The 19,578-nt window shown below is 43.5% G+C and overlaps 2 protein-coding genes across 4 annotated transcripts in view; one reads left to right on the top strand and one right to left on the bottom strand.

Moving 5' to 3' along the window:
- CWC27 (CWC27 spliceosome associated cyclophilin) overlaps nucleotides 1-10,644 on the top strand; it is a 276,896-nt gene extending 266,252 nt beyond the window's left edge. Inside the window, exons 15-16 of the transcript XR_009731741.1 lie at nucleotides 140-233; nucleotides 3,591-10,644. The gene's annotated coding sequence lies outside the window, so the exon portion shown is untranslated. The remainder of the gene's footprint in view (nucleotides 1-139; nucleotides 234-3,590) is intronic.
- The window catches only part of ADAMTS6 (ADAM metallopeptidase with thrombospondin type 1 motif 6), a 430,884-nt gene that overhangs the window by 31,765 nt on the left and 379,541 nt on the right, over nucleotides 1-19,578 (bottom strand). The window lies entirely within an intron of this gene.

The following is a 19,578-nucleotide window of genomic DNA, read 5'->3' as shown; positions in this document are numbered from 1 at the left end:
AGAATTTGTTGGAGTGTGGTCAACAAAAAAATAAAATTTCAAATCCCAATTTATTTGTTTGAAGGACCTCCTCGAGGTAGACTCTATACAAGAAACAATTCCATCATCCAGAGTGAATATTCACTCATTTTTTTTCCAGCCAGGAGTTTGGAAGAAGCCAGCAGGCAATGTAAACATTTGGTAACATCCTTCCCACTGCCAAGATGGATTAATGCTGGGAGATCTTACAACTGGTGAGTAATCGGTAGTACTTACAGACCCTTCATGATCCCCAAGGTGTGATTATTTTCCTACATGGATTTCTGTCCTCATCCTCCAAAGGGTGCTTTGTCATTTGCTTTACTCTCTCCGCTCTGGACTCTCAAGCCCATGTTACAAGTATGGCATGGTTTCCAAGTCATTGCTGACTTCCTTCTCAAACCAAGACGGTGAGCACTTTAGAGACACTGCTAAAATATGAGGGCTATATTATCAAAGTTATACCAGTTTCCTTTTAAGTGATTCTGGAAAAGTATAAATAGTTGTTTATTAAAATTTAGAACCTAAGCATCCTTTGGTTCCACTGGTTTGGTTTATTATGCCCCTACCTAATACTCAAGCTGATTTGAAGATATCATGGATATACTAAAATCTCACACTATGGAGAACCTAATTGAAACAATAACCCCACTGTGAGTTTTCAAAATAAACGCTCTTTGCGTCTTTTAGCACTATCATTCATTCCTTAAATTTTGCTCACCTCCACTACCCCAACTCTTCAACTTATGTTCAACTCCCTTCTTGGACTAAAATGGCCTCTGAAAAGGGAAATGAAATCTGACATCAAAAGAACTCACATTTGGGAATCAAACAGCCTAAAGGTCAAACTCTGCCTCTGCCACCAACTAGCTGGGAATCCTTAGATGATTCACCTAATTGCTCTGAGCTTTGGTTTCCTCATCTGCAATTTGGACATACAGTTTACCTCAAAAGACTGATGGTTCTTTGACCTAAGCCAAACTCCTTTCCTTTAGGCTTAGGGACCTGCAAACCTTTGCCTCCTAATCACTCAGGAGGTAGGTACTTTGGTCCTCTTCCCAGATCCCTTCAGCTGAGTCCCAAGTCTTAAGGTCATCCCCAACAGTAAGGCTAATTTTGGAAAACTGGGCTAAATATATCTCCAAAACCTCATTATTTCTGATTAGAAGTCTCACCCCCAGAAACACTGTTGCCTAAGCTGAGTGCTACCCCTCATTCACAGTAGCCCACAAACCAGTGGGCCCTGCCTTACCTGATATCAGAATCAGCCAAGAGCTTTGAAAACCACAGATGTGTGCTCCACTCCCAAGCCTCTATTTTAAGTTTCCTGGGTAATTCTGATGATAACCTCAGTTTAAGAAGCTCTGATTTTAGTAGCCACCAAACATCCCTATCTTTTCCTCCCATACCTTTGAACTGGCATATCTCTCCTGAGCTGCATAAACCCACTGCTACTTCTCCTGAACCCAGTTAGATGTTGACTATAAGCTCCAAACAGGTCACAGGGACTCAAGCTACTGATTATGGCTTAGGAACCCTCCTCCACATCCCCAGCCCCTTGGGTCCAAGAGGCAGAAAAGGCATCACCTTTTAGCCAAAGAAATATAATCAAGAAAGCACTGGGGTTGTAGAATCAGTAGCAGCCAGTGTGGAACAATGGATCTAAGTTCAAAAGATTTAAAGGCCTGAGACTCCAACAGTGATCAAAAGCAGATAAACACCCGTCTCCCTGCCAAGGCAATCTAATGTGATGCAGCACTGAGCGTGCTGGTGAAGTTCATAAAGCAAGCCTAGAGAGACCTCTGTTGTGAGAGAGTGTGTGTGAATGAGAGAATGTGTGTGAGAGACAGAGTGCCTGTGTGAGTGAGAAAGAGACAGTGTGAGTGGGTGTGAGAAAGAGAAAGTGTGTGTGTGAGTGAGAAAGAGACAAAGTGTGTGTGTGAGTGAGAAAGAGACAAAGTGTGTGTGGGAGAGAGTGTGTGAGAAAGAGACTGTGTGTGAGAGAATGAGTGAAAGAGTGTGTGTGCATGAAACAGTGTGTGAGAGAGACAGAGTGTGTGTGAGACAGTGAATAAGAGTATGTGTGTGTGTAAGAAAGTGTGTGTGTGAGTGTATGAGTGTGTGTGAGGGAGTGCGTGTGTGAATGAGAGAGTGTGTGTGAGTGAGAGGGAGGGAGGGAGAGAGGGAAGAAGGAAGAGAGAGAGGAAGAAGGAAGGAAGGAAGAAAACAGATCATGTCAAGTCCTGACGTGATTAAAACAAATCAGCAGGGCAGTCTGCACTTACGGGCATTTTCTAGGAGTACCAGTGCTGCTCATGTGGACCCCAACTCCAACTCTATCTCCACTCATCCCCAAGTTCCAGGTACTTGCCTACACCCTGCTCACTGGTGTGGTTCATAGTATGGCTCACAGTTTAACCTGCGCCTGATAAACTAGACAACACACACAGGGTGTAGGAGCTGGGGCGCTGAGCTGCAGGGACTCCAGCGGGAGCTCCTTCAAGACTGCCCACAAGGAAAGTTCATGGAAGAGTCTGCTGTGAGATGAGACGCTGTGAAGGCAAAGGGAGGTGTCCCTCATTCCCTGTGCTCCTGGGCACTCTTCCCAGCACTGCCTCCTGAGCAGAGTCCAGTAGCTTCCCACTTAAAATGCATCAAGCCCTTTGCTTGACTGACCTGAAAAGAGTGTGTCACCTCACCCAGAATTCTTTTCAGAAGATTTTACAAAGCCATTCATAAGAACGACATATTTCACTATCTGATGTCTTTATTGACATCTCAGAACCCCTAGAATCCTTTGATCACTTTTTCTCCCAGAGGACATAGCTTTTCAGCAAGACCAGTGTGAGGACCATCTCCAAGGAAAACAGTCAGGATCCAAGGTTCACCATCCCTTAGCAAGCCTCTCCAGGCATCGGCAGCCCTGTTCCATGAAATGCTGCTAGGTGCCCATTCTGTTTTTGCTGCGGTGGCTCCCCGCAAGGGCTCCTGGGGAACACAGGCCTGCACCCTAACTCTGGATCCTAGAGCCCGGCCATCCTCCAGCAACTGGCTAACGGATTGGGCTAACAATGGTTGGAAATCGTTAAAACAATTTTAATAAAAATAAAGTCATGAGTAATATGGAACTCTAATACAGATCTCATTAAAGCAGGTAGCTATAAAACCCTATACTTGAAAAATAAGAAAAGCCTCTCTCTCCAAGTGAATTCCAGTTACGGTCCAGGATTTAATTTACGCTTTGGGGCTCTGATACTACTGCAGATGGTGGCCAAACCATTGTCTCAGTACCTGGTGATGGTCAAGCACTGTCTTAGTACAGAGCAAACCTGCCTGGCTGGAGGGAGCAGGTGGCCGGCCAGCGACCTGCAGGCTGTTGCGCATGCGCGTAGCCTGCCGCGGGGGGGGGGGGGGGGGGCGTGGCTGTCCGGACGGCGGCCCCCGCGGCGGTGTCTCACATCGCCGTGTCTGACATCGCCGTCTGGGGCACCCTCTCATCTCACCCCAACCCGAATTCCTTTCAGGGATTAGTCCTGACTTCGTGATTAATCGGCGCTTTCTGGTTTTCCTAGGGTGACGTCATAGGTGCGCAGAGATAAAACAGGCTCCCCTCTGAAGGCTCCGGCGCAGAGCGGGGTCCTGAGCCCCAGAGGCGGTCCCGGGACCCCGCCCCGCCCCGACGGTGGTAGCCAACTCCGCCCTGCGGCCCGGGGGAGCGCTGGGTGCCCCGCCACGGAGCCTCTGCTCTTTATTGCTTTGGCCCACTGGTTAAATGCAAAGTTCAAGACTTTCTGTGCTTCTTTTCATAGTTATAAAAGTAGGACATGCTCATTTCAAAGGCTGAAAAATTATAGAGAAAAGGTAATCAGGCAACGCTTCACCCTGCGGGCTCCATCTCTGTTCATTTTGATGCGTTTCTTTCCAGCCTTTTTTGTCTTTCTTTGCAATAGATTTTCAGGTGTTAAACACTGCCCAGCTGCAGTCGTGTTACAAGGAAATAATTTTGAATATTTTTTAACTTTATGTGGGAGCAGATACATCCCATGTGCTTGGATTAGCCAACATTTCTGTAAAGCTCCTTTAGAACCTCCTTAGTGGATGTACTCTCAGATACGAAAATATTATTTCTATTTATGGACATCTAGGATGGGGCTTCCCTCATAGCTCAGTTGGTAAAGTATCTGCCTGCAGTGAAGGACACCCGGGTTCAATCCCTGGGTCGGGAAGGTCCCCTAGAGAAGGCAATGCCAACCCACTCCAGTATTCTTGCCTGGAGAATCCCATGGGCGTGGGATGTCCGTGGGGTCACAAGAGTCGGACACAACTGAGTGACTAAACCACCAGCAGGATGCCTCCATCTTTTACTGGAATCCAGGTAACAGGCAGACCACCTCTGCAGCCTCTCATGTCTGCCTGGGATTGGTTTTTGGTGAAACATACAAACCCAAACTAAGAATTTCATCCAGTATATATTAAAGAGAGAGAGAACTTGAAAACGTCCGCCCTTTTCCATATTGCTGAGGGTGGGGAACCAGGGTGAGGGCTGGCTGCAGGATGAGCTTTCTGTGTCTGTGAAGTGAGAGGTCACAGGGCTTTGCAATGGAGATGGAGGCTGGCAACAGAAGAGGATGCAGCCTCCACTCCGCTGAGAAAGAGAGGTCAAGAAGGTAGTAATCTGGCAACTATGGGGAAAACTCCCTGTGGAGATAAGGGGTTAATTATTTTTTGTTGTTCAGTCGCTAATTCCTGTCTGACTTTTTGTGACCCCATGGACTGCAGCATGCCAGGCTTCCCTGTCCTTCACTATCTCCCAGAGTTTGCTCAGAGTTATGTCCACTGAGTCAGTGATGCCATCCAACTATCTCACCCTCTGTTACACCCTTCTCCTCCCGCCTTCAGTCTTTCCCAGCATCAGCATCTTTTCCAGTGAGTCAGCTCTTCACATCAGGTGGCCAAAGTATTAGAGTCTCAGCACAATGCTCAAAATTCTCCAAGCCAGGCTTCAGTAATACGTGAGCCATGAACTTCCAGATGTTCAAGCTGGTTTTAGAAAAGGCAGAGGAACCAGAGACCAAATTGCCAACATCCGCTGGATCATCAAAAAAGCAAGAGAGTTCCAGAAAAACATCTATTTCTGCCTTATTGACTATGCCAAAGCCTTTGACTGTGTGGATCACAATAAACTGTGGGAAATTCTGAAAGAGATGGGAATACCAGACCACCTGACCTGCCTCTTGAGAAATCTGTATGCAGGTCAGGAAGCAACAGTTAGAACTGGACATGGAACAACAGACTGGTTCCAAATAGGAAAAGGAGTACGTCAAGGCTGTATATTGTCACCCTGCTTATTTAACTTATATGCAGAGTACATCCTGAGAAACACTGGGATGGATGAAGCACAAGCTGGAATCAGAATTGCCAGGAGAAATATCAGTAACCTCAAATATGCAGAAGACACCACCCTTATGGCAGAAAGTGAAGAGGAACTAAAAAGCCTCTTGATGAAGGTGAAAGAGGAGAGTGAAAAACTTGGCTTAAAGCTCAACATTCAGAAAACTAAGGTCATGGCATCTGGTCCCATCACTTCACGGCAAATAGATGGGGAAACAGTGGAAACAGTGCCAGACTTTATTTGGGGGGGCTCCAAAATCACTGCAGATGGTGACTGCAGCCATGAAATTAAAAGATGCTTACTCCTTGGAAGAAAAGTTATGACCAACCTAGATAGCATATTCAAAAGCAGAGACATTACTTTGCCAACTAAGGTCCATCTAATCAAGGCTATGGTTTTTCCTGTGGTCATGTATGGATGTGAGAGTTGGACTGTGAAGAAAGCTGAGCGACGAAGAATTGATGCTTTTGAACTGTGGTGTTGGAGAAGACTCTTGAGAGTCCCTTGGACTGCAAGGAGATCCACGCAGTCCATTCTGAAGGAGATCAGCCCTGGGATTTCTTTGGAAGGAATGATGCTAAAGCTGAAACTCCAATACTTTGGCCACCTCATGTGAAGAGTTGACTCATTGGAAAAGACTTTGATGCTGGGAGGGATTAGGGGCAGGAGGAGAAGGGGACGACAGAGGATGAGATGGCTGGATGACATCACTGACTCGATGGACGTGAGTCTGGGTGAACTCCGGGAGATGGTGATGGACAGGGAGGCCTGGCGTGCTGCGATTCATGGGGTTGCAAAGAGTCAGACACAACTGAGCGACTGAACTGAACTGAACTGATCAGTCCTTCCAATGAATATTGAGGGCTGATTTCCTTTAAGATGGACGGGTTTGATCTCCTTGCTGTCCAGTGGACTCTCAAGAGTCTTCTCCAACACCACAGTTTGAAAGCGTCAATTCTTCGGTGCTCAGCCTTCTTTAAGGTCCAACTTTCACATCCATACATGACTACTGGAAAAACCACAGCTTTGACTATACAGACCTTTGTTTGCAAAGTGATGTCTCTGCTTTTTAATACGCTGTCTAGGTTTGTCATAGCTTTTCTTTCAAGGAGCAGGCATCTTTTGATTATTTTTAGAACAGTTATTAAATGATCTATTTTAATTCTGTTGGTCACAAGCTCCAATGTATTATTTGGGAAAACTCTTCTTGTCTCTTTCTATTAAAAAAATAATAATAAAATCAGAGAAAAAAGGTGGGAGAGCTGGTCTAAGTGAAGGGAGAAAATCACCACTTGCATTTACTGCCCTGCTGTGATCTGCCCTCTGGAAAGTCCCTGGTCCATTTTATGAGAGACTGGTGTAATGTTTTTGTAAGATTCCAGATAGCTGGGATAAGCAGAAGCCATGAGCCATCCAAAACTTCTCTGTGGGCTCCTGCATGAGCCTACTTCTATTTTACCTCCTGCAAGTCACCTTGCCTGCAAGTCGTGATAGAAGGAGACAGTGGGACAAAGGCAGCTGGGGAGTAAATTCAGCCTCCCAGGACCTTTGCTCCCAGGTTTTATGCACTGTGTCACTTGTGAGTCTAGTTAGTGAATGGGCACACCACCCTACTAGTTGTGTGAGGACCAGAACACTGCAGGTCCCAGCCGTGCCTGGTCATGACTGCCTGTGACCCAGGGGAAAGCCAGGAGCAGCCCTGGCTTTCCCCTCTCCCTCTTTGCTTGGTCTGGGGATGCTTTCCCTTTATACAAGAGCTCTGCCTCCAGTGCAGTCCGCTTCCTCAATGCTATCTCTGAGAGGAGAGCTAGACTGACCAACTGGCAGCATTAAGACCCGCCACCATGGTGCTTGCTCTGAGAGGAGAGGAGAACCAGCTTTCTGGAGGGCAACACTCCAGACCTGCCTTCCAGCAGCAAACCCACCAGCTCCCAGATCTCAAAATCTGGTCCTCTTTTAGTAGCCAGCGGTTTTCAAAGCTTCCATTTCTGGAGGATGGTTTCCTTTTTGCTGTCTGGCTCTCACAGGACTAGGGAAAAGCCAGCTCCTTCACAGTTACTTCTCATCATGTCCAGTGAGGTCAGTCCCTCTTGGCCTGGGCTCTCAGAATCTTTCTCCAAGTCACAACATTCTCTAGGCACTTACTGACCCTGCTGTGTTCTGCCTGTTAAAAGGTCACCTGCGTTTTGAATTCTTTCCACTCTCCTCCCAGTTATTTGTGATAGCCTCTTAGAAGCTTAAAAATAACATTTATTTCCCCGGTGGTTTTGTATATTTCCATTTGGCAAACTATTTTGTTCCATGTGTTTCTAAGGGAACAGAAACCAAAATGGTTTATGTCCTACTTCCTACACTGGCCTGACTGATGTTGTCAGCCTGGAATTGTCCTTCAGCCAGAGTGGGTACTTCCAACCATAAGCTGGACCTTGATGCAGAAACTATATAAACTGCAAAGACAATGGACATTGTTTGGCTGTTGGGAAAGCTACTTCATTGTACTTCCTTTAATCAAGCAGTTAATTTTTTAATAGATAGATTCAAGCCACTTTGCATGGATATGATAATATAAAAGTGGGTTATACCAAGATACTGTGATTGTGAATCCATTGTTAAAATAAAACTGAGGGCAATATCAGACATAAAAATGGAAAGCAGCAGTTACCAGAAGGGGTATACCGGGAGACTTCTGAGGAAAGAAAATGTGCTGGAAATATTCTATTTGAAGACGTGGGTGAATTACATGAGTGTGTTCGCTTGTGGAAATCCAGTGAGCTCTGTAATTTATGATCGCGTTTTTCGGCATGGATGTTCTACCCCAACAAAAAGTTGATTTAAATAAACAGACAAACCGAGGGCTTTGGTTGAGGTAGGCAAGTAAAGGAACGAGGACAGCTCTGCTTTCATTTGCCGCGTATTGTTCTGGTGCTCACACAGTGCTCAGCGGGAAACAGACTCAGTACGTATTACAGAAATGGAACAGTTCATGGCCACGGGGCCTGACTTCAAGGAGTTCACAGTTATGAGTCAGTTACAATATCGATGCAAGTGCTCAGTATATATACCAATGCTGCTAATTAGTTGTGGCAAATGTACCACAGTAATGTAGGGTGTAAACATTAAGGGACACTAGCTACGAGAAATACGGAATTCTCTACACGGTGCTCACAACTTTTCTGTAAATCTAATCCTATTCTATGTTTAAATTTTTATTTTAAAAATATGCAATGCCATGAGAATGACTACAAGGAAGAGATTATTTTTGTACTAAGGAAATCAGAGATGACTTTGTAGAAGAAAAGATGTGATTACTTTAAAGGAAGAATAGGATCATATCAAGGAAACTAGGGAAGAAGTTAACTGACAGGTGAAAAATGATATAAGCAACTATGGGGTTGGAGTCAGGGGTTTCCCTGGCAGTCCAGTGGTTAAGACTCTGTGCTTCCAATGCAGAGGGTACAGATTCAATCCCTAGTTTGAATCAAGCCAAGCCATGTGGCCAAAAAAAGTAAAAATTAAATAAATTAAGCAAAAAGAAAGAAATTTTACAATCAACAGTCAAGATATGGAAATAACCTGTGTCCATCAACAGATGAATGGATATGAAGATGTGTATGTATATATATAATTCAATCACAAGAAGAATGGATTCATTTAGCATACTGCGTTCAAGATCCATCCTTTATGGCAACATGGATGGATCCTGAATGCAGTATACTAAATGAAATTAAGTCAGAATAAGCCAGATAAAGACAAATGCTATATGATTATTACATATGTGTGAACTCTAAAACTCAGACTCAAAGAAACAGAATAGAATAGTGGTTACCAGAGGCATAGGGTGGTAGGAGAGAGGGAAATGTTGGTCAAAGAGTTCAAACTTCTAGTTGTAAAGTCATTAAGTTTCAAGGATCGAATGCATAGCATGGTGATTATATTTAATGATACTGTATTACACCTTTAAGGTTCCTAAGAGAGTGAATCTTACATGTTCTCACTGCAAAGAAGAAATGGTCATTTAGGACGTGATGCAAGTGTCACACCCTACCCAAGGCTGTGGTGGTAAGCATTTTTGCAATATATAAGTGAGCAAGTCAACATATTATACACTCGAAACTTACACAATGCTACATGCCAGTTTATCTCAGTAAAGGTGGAAAAGAAGCTGTGCAATGTATCAGGACTAGTGCATGGTTCTGTCAGACTGGTGAGTTGGAGGCAGGAAAGAAGTGGTGTGGAATAGGACCAGAGAAGCAGAGGGCTTTAAAAGCAGATCGGGAACAGCCTTCAATTTTAAAACTTAACTAATGCACAAAATATTAGCTCTTGATTGCCATTAAAACTCATTATTGGGCCTCCCTGGTGGTCTAGTGGTTAAGAATCCACCTGCCAGTGCAGGGGACACAGGTTTGATCCCTGGTCTGGGAAGATCCCACATGCCACAGGAAAACTGAGCCCGTGCCCCACGACTACTGAGGCCCATACATTCTAGAGCCCATCTCAGCAACAAGAGAAGCCACCACAAGGAGAAACCCATACACCGCAACCCAGTGTAGCCCTTGCTTGCCACACCCAGAGGAAGCCCGTGTGCAGCAACGAAGACCCAGCACAGCCAAAAATAAATAAAATAAATGAATTTTTTAAAAAGCTCATTATTTTACAATGAAAGACAAATGTTAATTTGAAAACCAATGGATATTACGCAGGTCTTACCCACTTTTCAAAACTTGACTTTACATCATTTCACTTTTACAAAAGGCCTAAGTTAGTACCTGTTTTTGCTAAAAGAAATCTGAGGAGGATTTTTTTGCTTTTATGAAAAAAAGTGAAAAGCAAAAATACACTTCAGTGTCTGACTTGCAGAGACTGATAGAAGTAGCACCCAGCTCAAGTGGTGAGAAGTGGCCCTGCCAAGCTCCTTCCCCAGAAACTACACTCAGCATCTCAGCATCAAGATGCCATAGCTTCTGGATTATTCTTTAGATTCCACAGATAAGTTACATCATATAATATTTATCTATATATCAATCAGAAACAGACTCATAGACGCAGAAAACAAACTTATGGTTAACAAGGGGGAAAATGGGGAGAGAGATAAAATTAGAAGCATGGCATTAACAGATATCATCTACTATACAAAAAACTGATAAGCAACAGAGTTTACTGTATAGAGCAGGGAACTATATTCAGTATCTTATAAGAACCTATAATGGAAAATAAAGTGAAATATATATGTATGTATGACTGAATCATTTGGTGTATATCCAAAACAAACACAATATTGTAAATCAACCAAACTTCAATTAAAAAAAAAAATGCCACAGCTTTGAACTGTGAGGATATCTTGATTTATTTTGTGCCTCCTTAGCAAGATGTGCCCTAAGGTAATTGCTTTTTCACTTTTTGCCATTTCACCTTGTGAAATAATTTCCTAGGAACTCTCTATTTTCAGATAGTCCTTATACATGTACCATGAACTAAAGGAATTAAATTTATTAAACATTCACTATGTACCTCATACTGTGAAATCACTTTGTCTACTATCTTAATCATCTTAAAATCCTTATGAAGCAGCTGTTATTATTTTACAGATAAAAAAATCAAGAACGTGTTCATTTCCAACAAACACAAAAGAGTCATAAATGTAAAAAATAGATATAGGCACCTGAGATCTTGTTTGTTTCCAACAAGCACAAAAGTCATAAATGCCAAAAAAATAGATACAGTGCTTACTGCCAGAATGTGCTTCAGTGGTGGAAATAGAACTGAGTTAAAAATATGTTTACATTCAGATTTTGTTTAAATTCATTTTTTAACTGGAAAGAGAGTCATCTGGGACTAATTTAAGTTCTTCAAGACTTAATGGTCTTGATAACCCCATTTATCAAGTTGTTTCATGGAATAATTCAGACAAGTGTGTTTGGCAAGGAGTGATTATCACACAGAGTACCCAAAACTGATAAAGCCTGGCCCACACGGACTGGACTAGACATAGCACATAGCACAGGAGAGCTGCTCTCCAATTCAACTGCATAAACTCTCGTTCTGTGGAGTCAGAGACAACACAGCCATGCTGCATGGACCATAGCATGGACAGCCCAGTTCTGAGCTCTGAATGTTTACCAACAGTTCCAAAGGAAATGAAACAGACTTAACCTTCCTACCTTGGGGTGATGTGCATTGTGACTTGCCTGCAAAGCTAAATTACTGGGTACTGGAGAATAATATGGTCCAATAGTTACTAATGTCATTTTCCCCTCGAATTATAAGATAGAGTGAGGAACAAAATAGGTTTCAGCTTGGCTCTTCTAAATCTCAAATCATGCAGAAATGAAAAAGTCATCAAAGATCCATAAAGATTCTATTGAGGATTTCCTTCCTTTGTTTTTTATTTTCTAATGAGATTTTCCCTCCCCATACAACCACATAACAAATTTTACCTTTTTTGTATTTGTTGAAAGAAAACTAAATTCTCAATTCTCTAAATTCTCAAAGAGAAATAAATTCTAAACTTTGCTTTCCTCTAACTCCTGACAAACTGTACTCTACACCTGACAGCCACAAGGTAGGAAGGCAGCTGAGGCATTCAAAGAGGCATTTTGTTCTTGATCTTGCCATTCAATATCACAGGGTGTGATGAAAACTGGAACAAATATGGAAATCACAGAGGTGCCAGAACATTACATTTAAAAAATGGAATTATTTGAGTCAATCTGGAATGTCTGGTTCTTTTAGTTTAGGCCTCATGGGTAGCATTGTGCTTCAAAAACAACTTGAATTGGCTACCAGGATTCCAGAAGGGTAACATAATCGTGTACCTTTGTGGGAGATGCTTATCTATGTCTCCTACGAGCAGAAGGAGGCTGGATTCTTCTACCTTTTCAAGTTTCAAAATGAAAATTATTCAAAAAAGTTCCAAACCTGAGTGGAATTTGGAAACAATGGGAGGAGGCAGTTTCTCAGATCTTTTCCATTTGTGCTAGTCTTTATTTGAAATAAACGCCCAGCATGAATCAAATCCTCTACAGCTACAGACATATGGGGCTTGGGGGAGGTCCATCCTCACCACTTCCCTTATGTGATTTGGCAAGTACAGAAAAGGTCTCCAAGTTAATAATCTTGAATACAAAATTCAGACCTGCGGAGGAGACAGAGATACTTAACTGAGACCCAGGAGCTGGCAGCAGCTCACCTCCCCTTCTGAAAAATGCAGCCCGGAACCCTGGGACCCCCACCCCCTGGAAGGACACTGCTCCCTCTGCAAAGTCCTCCAATGAGGGCTGTGAACACAAGTCAGGTCTCTTCTCCCCGGGCATTGATACACAGCACTGTACGGGTGTTGTCAGACCTCAGAAAAGGGTTGGGGAAAACCAAAGGGAATTATAACATATGAAGGAAGGAATTTTCAGCTGTGTCATCCAACACAGGGGAAAAATTCTCCACTGAGTTAAGGGGACACACCCAAACTCCTAACCCCGTTGCCTTGTCACACACTGGGAATGAATCCCCAAGCACTTCTGCGGTTGGAATTTCTTCCCATGGGGGTAGCCTGCCTCCATCTTTCTTCTCTCCTCTGTGTACTACCCATCTCCATGTCTGGGCTATCCCATCTAGTAAAAGACTCTAAACGGCTCTAGCAGAACAAGCCACGGTGCCTCACAAGAGTCTAGGATCCAGTTCCCTTGAGGGCTTCATCTTTGGTCTGGGTTGCGGACATGCCTCTGAATGCTACTTGGATGACCCAGATGCTCCTCCCCTCCACACACACACAGAAGCACTCCCCTGACGTAGTAATACCACAACCAAGAAACGTAATACTACTCAGCCATAAAAAAGAATGAAATAATGCCATCTGCAGCAACAGGGATGGACCTAGAGAGTGTCATGCTGAGTGAAGTCAGTCAGAGAAAGACAAATATCATATGATACTACTTATCTGTGGAGTCTAAAAAACTAATACCAATGTACTTATTTTCAAAACAGAAATAGATTCACAGACATAGAAAACAAACTTATGGTTCCAAAAGGGGATGAGGGGGGCATAAATTAGAAGTTTGGGACTAACATATACATACTACTGCTGAGGCTGCTAAGTCGCTTCAGTCGTGTCCGACTCTATGCGACCCCATAGACGGCAGCCCACCAGGCTCCCACGTACTACTACTTACATACAACAGGTAAGTGCCAAGGCCTACTGCATAGTACAGGAGACAATACTCCATGTCTTATACTAACCTACGGTGGAAAATCATCTGAAAAATAATATATGCATAACTTAATCACCTTGCTGTACACTTGAAACTAACACAACGTTGAAAATTAATTATGCTTCAATTAAAAATTAAAAATAAAGAACTTCTTAAAAAGAAGTGTTAAACTGATTTAATAGTATCATCTAATATTCTAATAGAATGCTTCTCAACCTTTAATGTGCATACAGACAACCTGAGGTTGACGCTGCGTTCTAACACGCTTCCAGGTGCTGCCACGGCTGGTCAGTGCCCAGACTCTAAATAGTAAGGATCTAATTAACATACAATCCATATTCAACTTTCTTCAATAGTTGAAAAATCTCTCTGACAGTTTTTTATTCCTGACTCAGGATCTGGTCAGGAACCATTCATCACACTTGGCTGTCAAGTCCTTTCAGACAGAGGATGGGAGCTTTTTCTTGGCTGCTCACTTACTTACACAAAGACTCAAAGTGGTGACATTTCCCCTAGTGCGAGTCCTCACACCATTACACACTGAGACACGGACCAGCCCTCTCACAGCCTCAGTGAGGGAGAGGCAGAGTAGAGTGCTGTCCTGTCCGGCTGCGTCTGGAGGGAACCACCTGCGGGAGGCACTGTTATGGTTAGCTTCTATTGTGTTCTGTTTTAGAAAATGCAAACCACGTATACTGACCTGGGTTTTCTGAGACAAGCACAGGTATATGGTGCCTGTCTTAGAATAGCAGCACAGCACTCAAACATAGCTGCAAAAGAGTTTTATTATCCTTGTTACTAGCCTGAAAGATCTTATCCATTCTCTCCAGAGAAATTAGAGTCCCACTGCTACAGGCATAGTGAAACCCACTGGGTATACAAACTTCATTTTCTATTCTTCAGAGCTTAGAGTTTAGATGAATTCAATCCGTTCTAGAATAACTCTTCTAAGGACTCCCACAGGATGGACCATAGGGACTTGTCCAAATCCCACTACACTGTCCACTGTGGGCTCTAGCATCCCCTCCCTGGCTTGGTGTGCCCATCTCATTCACCTGTGCAACCTCATCATAGCAGTATTTGCTAAAATGCTAAATATTGCCTGGAAGGAAAGATGAAAGATGCATCCTTACGGCCAGTTAGCTATCAAAGACTCACCTGAAGAATCAAGATGGGTTATCTCTCAAGCTGATAGAGAAAGGGGTTATGTGGCAAAGGGACTTGACTAAACAGGAGGAATGGAGAAGCAGGGAACCTACATAAGCAGGCAGCACAACCAGCCATCTGGCACCTGAGATGAGGACCAGCATCTCAAGAAAGGCAGTGGCATTGAAAGGGCCCTGAGAAGCTCCCGGTTCACCAGCCTCATTCTTTGTCCTCAGGGTCACATATTATGCTCCCAGGCAGCACAGGAATTATTTCATAGAATGGAAAATAATTTAAGATGATGTTAGATCCAGACACCCTTGTCCCCTCATGTTCCAGCACTGTATTCCCTTACAACATTTTAACAGTAGGAGTATTTTAGCCTGTGCTTGAGCATTTCCTACATGGGGTTCACAGCAGGCCTACATTCCTACAAAACACATAATACTAACAGTTAGTGGTTACCAACCTAGACAGCAATTTAAAAAGCAGAAACATTACTTTGCCAACAAATGTCCATCTAGTCAAGGCTATGGTTTTTCCAGTGGTCATGTATGGATGTGAGAGTTGGGTTATAAAGAAAGCTGAGCGCAGAAGAATTGATGCTTTTGAACTGTGGTGTTGGAGAAGACTCTTGAGAGTCCCTTGGACTGCAAGGAGATCCAACCAGTCCATCCTAAAGGAGACCAGTCCTGGGTGTTCATTGGAAGGACTGACGCTGAAGCTGAAACCTCCAATACTTTGGCCACCTGATGCAAAGAGCTGACTCATTGGAAAAGACCCTGATGCTGGGAAAGATTGAAGGCGAGAGGAAAAGAGGATGAGATGGTTGGATGGCATCACCAACTCAGTGGACACGGGTTTGGGTGATCTCCGGGAGATGGTGATGGACAGGGAGGCCTGGTGTGCTGGGATTCATGGGGTCGCAAAGAGTTGGACACGACTGAGCGACTGAACTGAACTGAACTGAGTTGTTACTGAGTGCATTCAACATGGGCACCGCTCCAAGGGCTTTACAGAGTCATTTAACCTCCACAATAGCCCCAAATCTGTAGTTCTATTATAATCTCCATGTTATAGATAAGGATATGAAAGGATCCAAACTAGACCAAGATTGGGATTATAGACCAAAACCAAGATTATGCATTCTAAATTGGAACAAGAAGTGGGATTCCAAGGCCAGTGATCTTAACCACTTCTCCAAGCTGCTTCTCAAGAAGTCACAAAACAAAACAGTTGCTACCTTACAGAGGATTAAAGCTTAAAACATGTAGCACACATATATTATGTATTCACTCAACTTAAAAATGTAAAACTCATAATGCAATGTAATGATCAAACCAGTCAATCCTAAAGGAAGTCAACCATGAATATTCATTGGAAGGATTGATGCTAAAGCTCCAATACTTTGGTCACCTGACTCAAAGAGGCAACTCATTGGAAAAGACCCTGATGCTGGAAAAGACTGCAGGCAACAGGAGAAGGGGGAGGCAGAGGATGAGATGGTTAGATAGAATCATGGACTCAATGAACATAAATTTGAGCAGACTCCGGGAGATAGAGGTGGATAGAGGTGCCTGGCGTGCTGCAATCCGTGGGGTTGCAGAGAGTCAGACATGACTCAGCGACTGAACAACAGAAACAACACAATGCAATGTACTTTTCTTTAAAATTTCTTGCCTTGGTTTTCTGTTTTTCCTATTTTCTACATTTTACTTGTGGTAGACTCAGCACAGACCTCCTGGGAAAAGACTTATGCCAGAGAGGAACGATGAAGGTTCCTCCCATAACTCACCCACAACAGGAGGCTTCCCTCAAGGTTTCAGGGGGGATTTGGCAAGAGATTTATGGGGGAGAGAGGGAAGGGAGATGGCTAAATACTGTGTCTGAGATGATGACTTCCAAATCGATCATTCTTGCCCCAAACTTTTCCATTTTGATATCTAATAGACGTCTCCAACTTAAGTCCAAAATGAAATACTTGATTTACACCACTGCTCCCCAAACTGGCTCTTATCCACCTTGTTAAATCATACCACTGGTCACCTAATTCCTTAAGCCAAAAACATGAGAGTCATTCGAGATCTCTCTCTCCCTAATATCCACAGCAATTCCACTGGCAAGTCCCATCGGTTGTACTTTCTAAAGATATCCAGCATCCAAACATTTTTCATCACCCTGTCATTCTCATCACCTCTTGAGTCTAAGCTGCCATCATATTCTGCCTGGATTCCTGCATTCGCCTTGCATCTGACCTACCCTCTTTGGCCCTTGTTTCCTGAAGACTCTACTCCAAATGGCAGCAGTGGTCATTAAAAGCTTAAGTGACATCATTTCACTCCCTGCTCAGAACTCTCTAATGGCTTCTCATCAAACTTAGAATAAGATACAAATCCCTCAACATGGTCAACAATGTAAACTCCATATGACTAGTCCCCGACCACCTCTCCAAGAGCAATCTCTATCCCTCTATTCTTGCTCATTTCCTCTGCTCACATGGTCCTTCTTGCTGTCCCTAAAACACACTATGCTTATCTTCCCTTTGCACTGCTTCATTCAGATTGCTTCTCCTTGTCTTCGAACCTTTGTAGGACCTACTCCCTAATTCCTTTTAATGGCACCTCCTCAGAGACAACTTCCTGGACACCCTTTCTGAAAGAGCTGTTCCAACCCCACCTCCAACCATCATTCTTTACCACTTTGCTTTGCTCTATTTTTCTTTGTGAACATTTGTCACTCCAAAATCGTATTTTATATTTACTTGTTTACTTATTTTTATTTATCCTATTAGATTATTAATTTTATAATGGTCTTGTTTCCCTAGTGGCTCAGTTGGTAAAGAATCTACCTTAGGAGATTCTCTCCTGCAGAACCTGGATCTGCAGGAGATCCAGGTTCAATCCCTGGGTCAGGAAGATCCCCTGGAGAAGGAAATGGCAATCCCCTCCAGTACTCTTGCCTGGAGAATTCCATGGACAGAGGAGCGGGTCAGGCTACAGTCTGTAGGATCACAGAGTTGGATCCGACTCTGTGACTAACTTTCATAATTGTCTTATTCACAAGTGTTTCCCCAGCGCCTGCTAGATTGTAAGTGTTCAATTTATATTAATGTATTGAATGAATATAAAGATTGCCAGGAGAAATACCAACAACCTCATATATGCACATAGCACCACCCCAATGGCAGAAAACAAGAAGAAACAGCCTCTTGATGAAGGTGAAAGAGGAGAGTGAAAAAGCTGCCTTTAAACTCAACTTTCAAAAAACTAAGATCATGGCATCTGGTCCCATCCGTTCATGGCAAATAGATGGGGAAACAATAGAAACAGTGACAGACTTTATTTTCTTGGACTCCAAAATCACTGAAGATGGTAATGCAGCCATGAAATTAAAAGATGCTTGCTCTTTAGAAGAAAAGCTATGACAAACCAAGACAGCATATTAAAAAGCAGAGACATCACTTTGCCAACGGAAGTCTGTATAGTTAAAGCTATGGTTTTTCCAGTAGTCATGTATGGATGTGAGTGTTGGACCATAAAGAAGGACTGATTTGGTGAAGCTGAAGTTCCAATACTTTGGCCACCTGATGTGAAGAACTGACTCATTGGAAAAGACCCGGATGCTGGGAAGGACTGAGGGCAGGAGGAGAAGGGGACAACAGAGGATGAGGTGGTTGGACGACATCACCAACTCAATGGACATGAGTTTGAGCAAACTCCAGGAGATAGTGAAGGACAGGGAAGCCTGGCTGCTACAGTCCATGGGGTCACAAAGAGTCGGACACAACAGAGTGACTGAACAACAACAACCACTCCACAATTTGTTTTTAGACTTTCTCACTGATACTCAGATCCATGTAACTTGCTGTGCATGACCCACAAGTCCAAAAGGAAATTCAAACTCAGCATGGAGACTGAGCTCACTATTCCTTCCATTCGTCCCCGGTCATTCCCAAGCATAACTGACAGCACTACTATTCATCTAGGCCCTCAAGACAGAATTCTGGGTGTCATTCTAGATTTCACCCTTCCTCTCATCCCCCAGTCTATCACCAAATCCCATCATTTCTACTGGTATCAGATTGTGTTCTTGGTCACAAACAACAGAATTCACTCTAGCTGCTTTAAGAAAAATCAAAAAGCACTTACTAAACCATCAGGTAGCACACAGCATCTTCAGGAGGGCTGAAGGCCCAACTTGGCAGATTCGCAGACAAGAGCAATGCCCAAATCACCCTGCCAAGCCGTCCAGAGGAAACCTGTCCCCGCTGATTTAGGCCCCAAAGATCACAACAAACTCCAGAGTGGGGAATTATAGCTAGGACCACTGTCTCTCAAAACCCAGTGGCCCCCACGCTCCTCTGCAGAACGTGTTCCCTGTTATCTCTTTCTTCATGTCCCTCTTTTTTAAAATCAGGTACTAATGCACAAAGCCTAGATCACATGCCTGTTCCTCATCTGTCAGGAAGGCTTCCTGGGAAATTCCCGAAGCATTGGAAGAGTGTTTAAAAAATGAAGGGCAGCCACAAGGCATCACAGACGTCAGCTCACACTGTCTCTCATTCCCCGAGCCCACCCACCACTGCTGACTCAGTGCTAGTCTTCATAGTTTGTGGTCTTGACTAATATGATCACCTCCTAACTGGTTTCCCCTGCCTCTTTTCTCACCTCCTCACTAATGCTAGAGGACCATGTCTAAAAGCTTACCCTTACTTAGCATCCATTACTAAAAAACAAAAAGTCTCTCAAAAGCTCTCACTGCCTAGAGATGTAAGTCCAAACTCCTTTGACTGGCATAGACAGCTTTTGTAACATGGCC

The sequence above is a fragment of the Bos javanicus genome, chromosome 20 (genome assembly GCF_032452875.1).
Source record: "Bos javanicus breed banteng chromosome 20, ARS-OSU_banteng_1.0, whole genome shotgun sequence".
NCBI lineage: Eukaryota > Metazoa > Chordata > Mammalia > Artiodactyla > Bovidae > Bos > Bos javanicus.
This window is presented reverse-complemented; position numbering and strand designations above follow the sequence as displayed.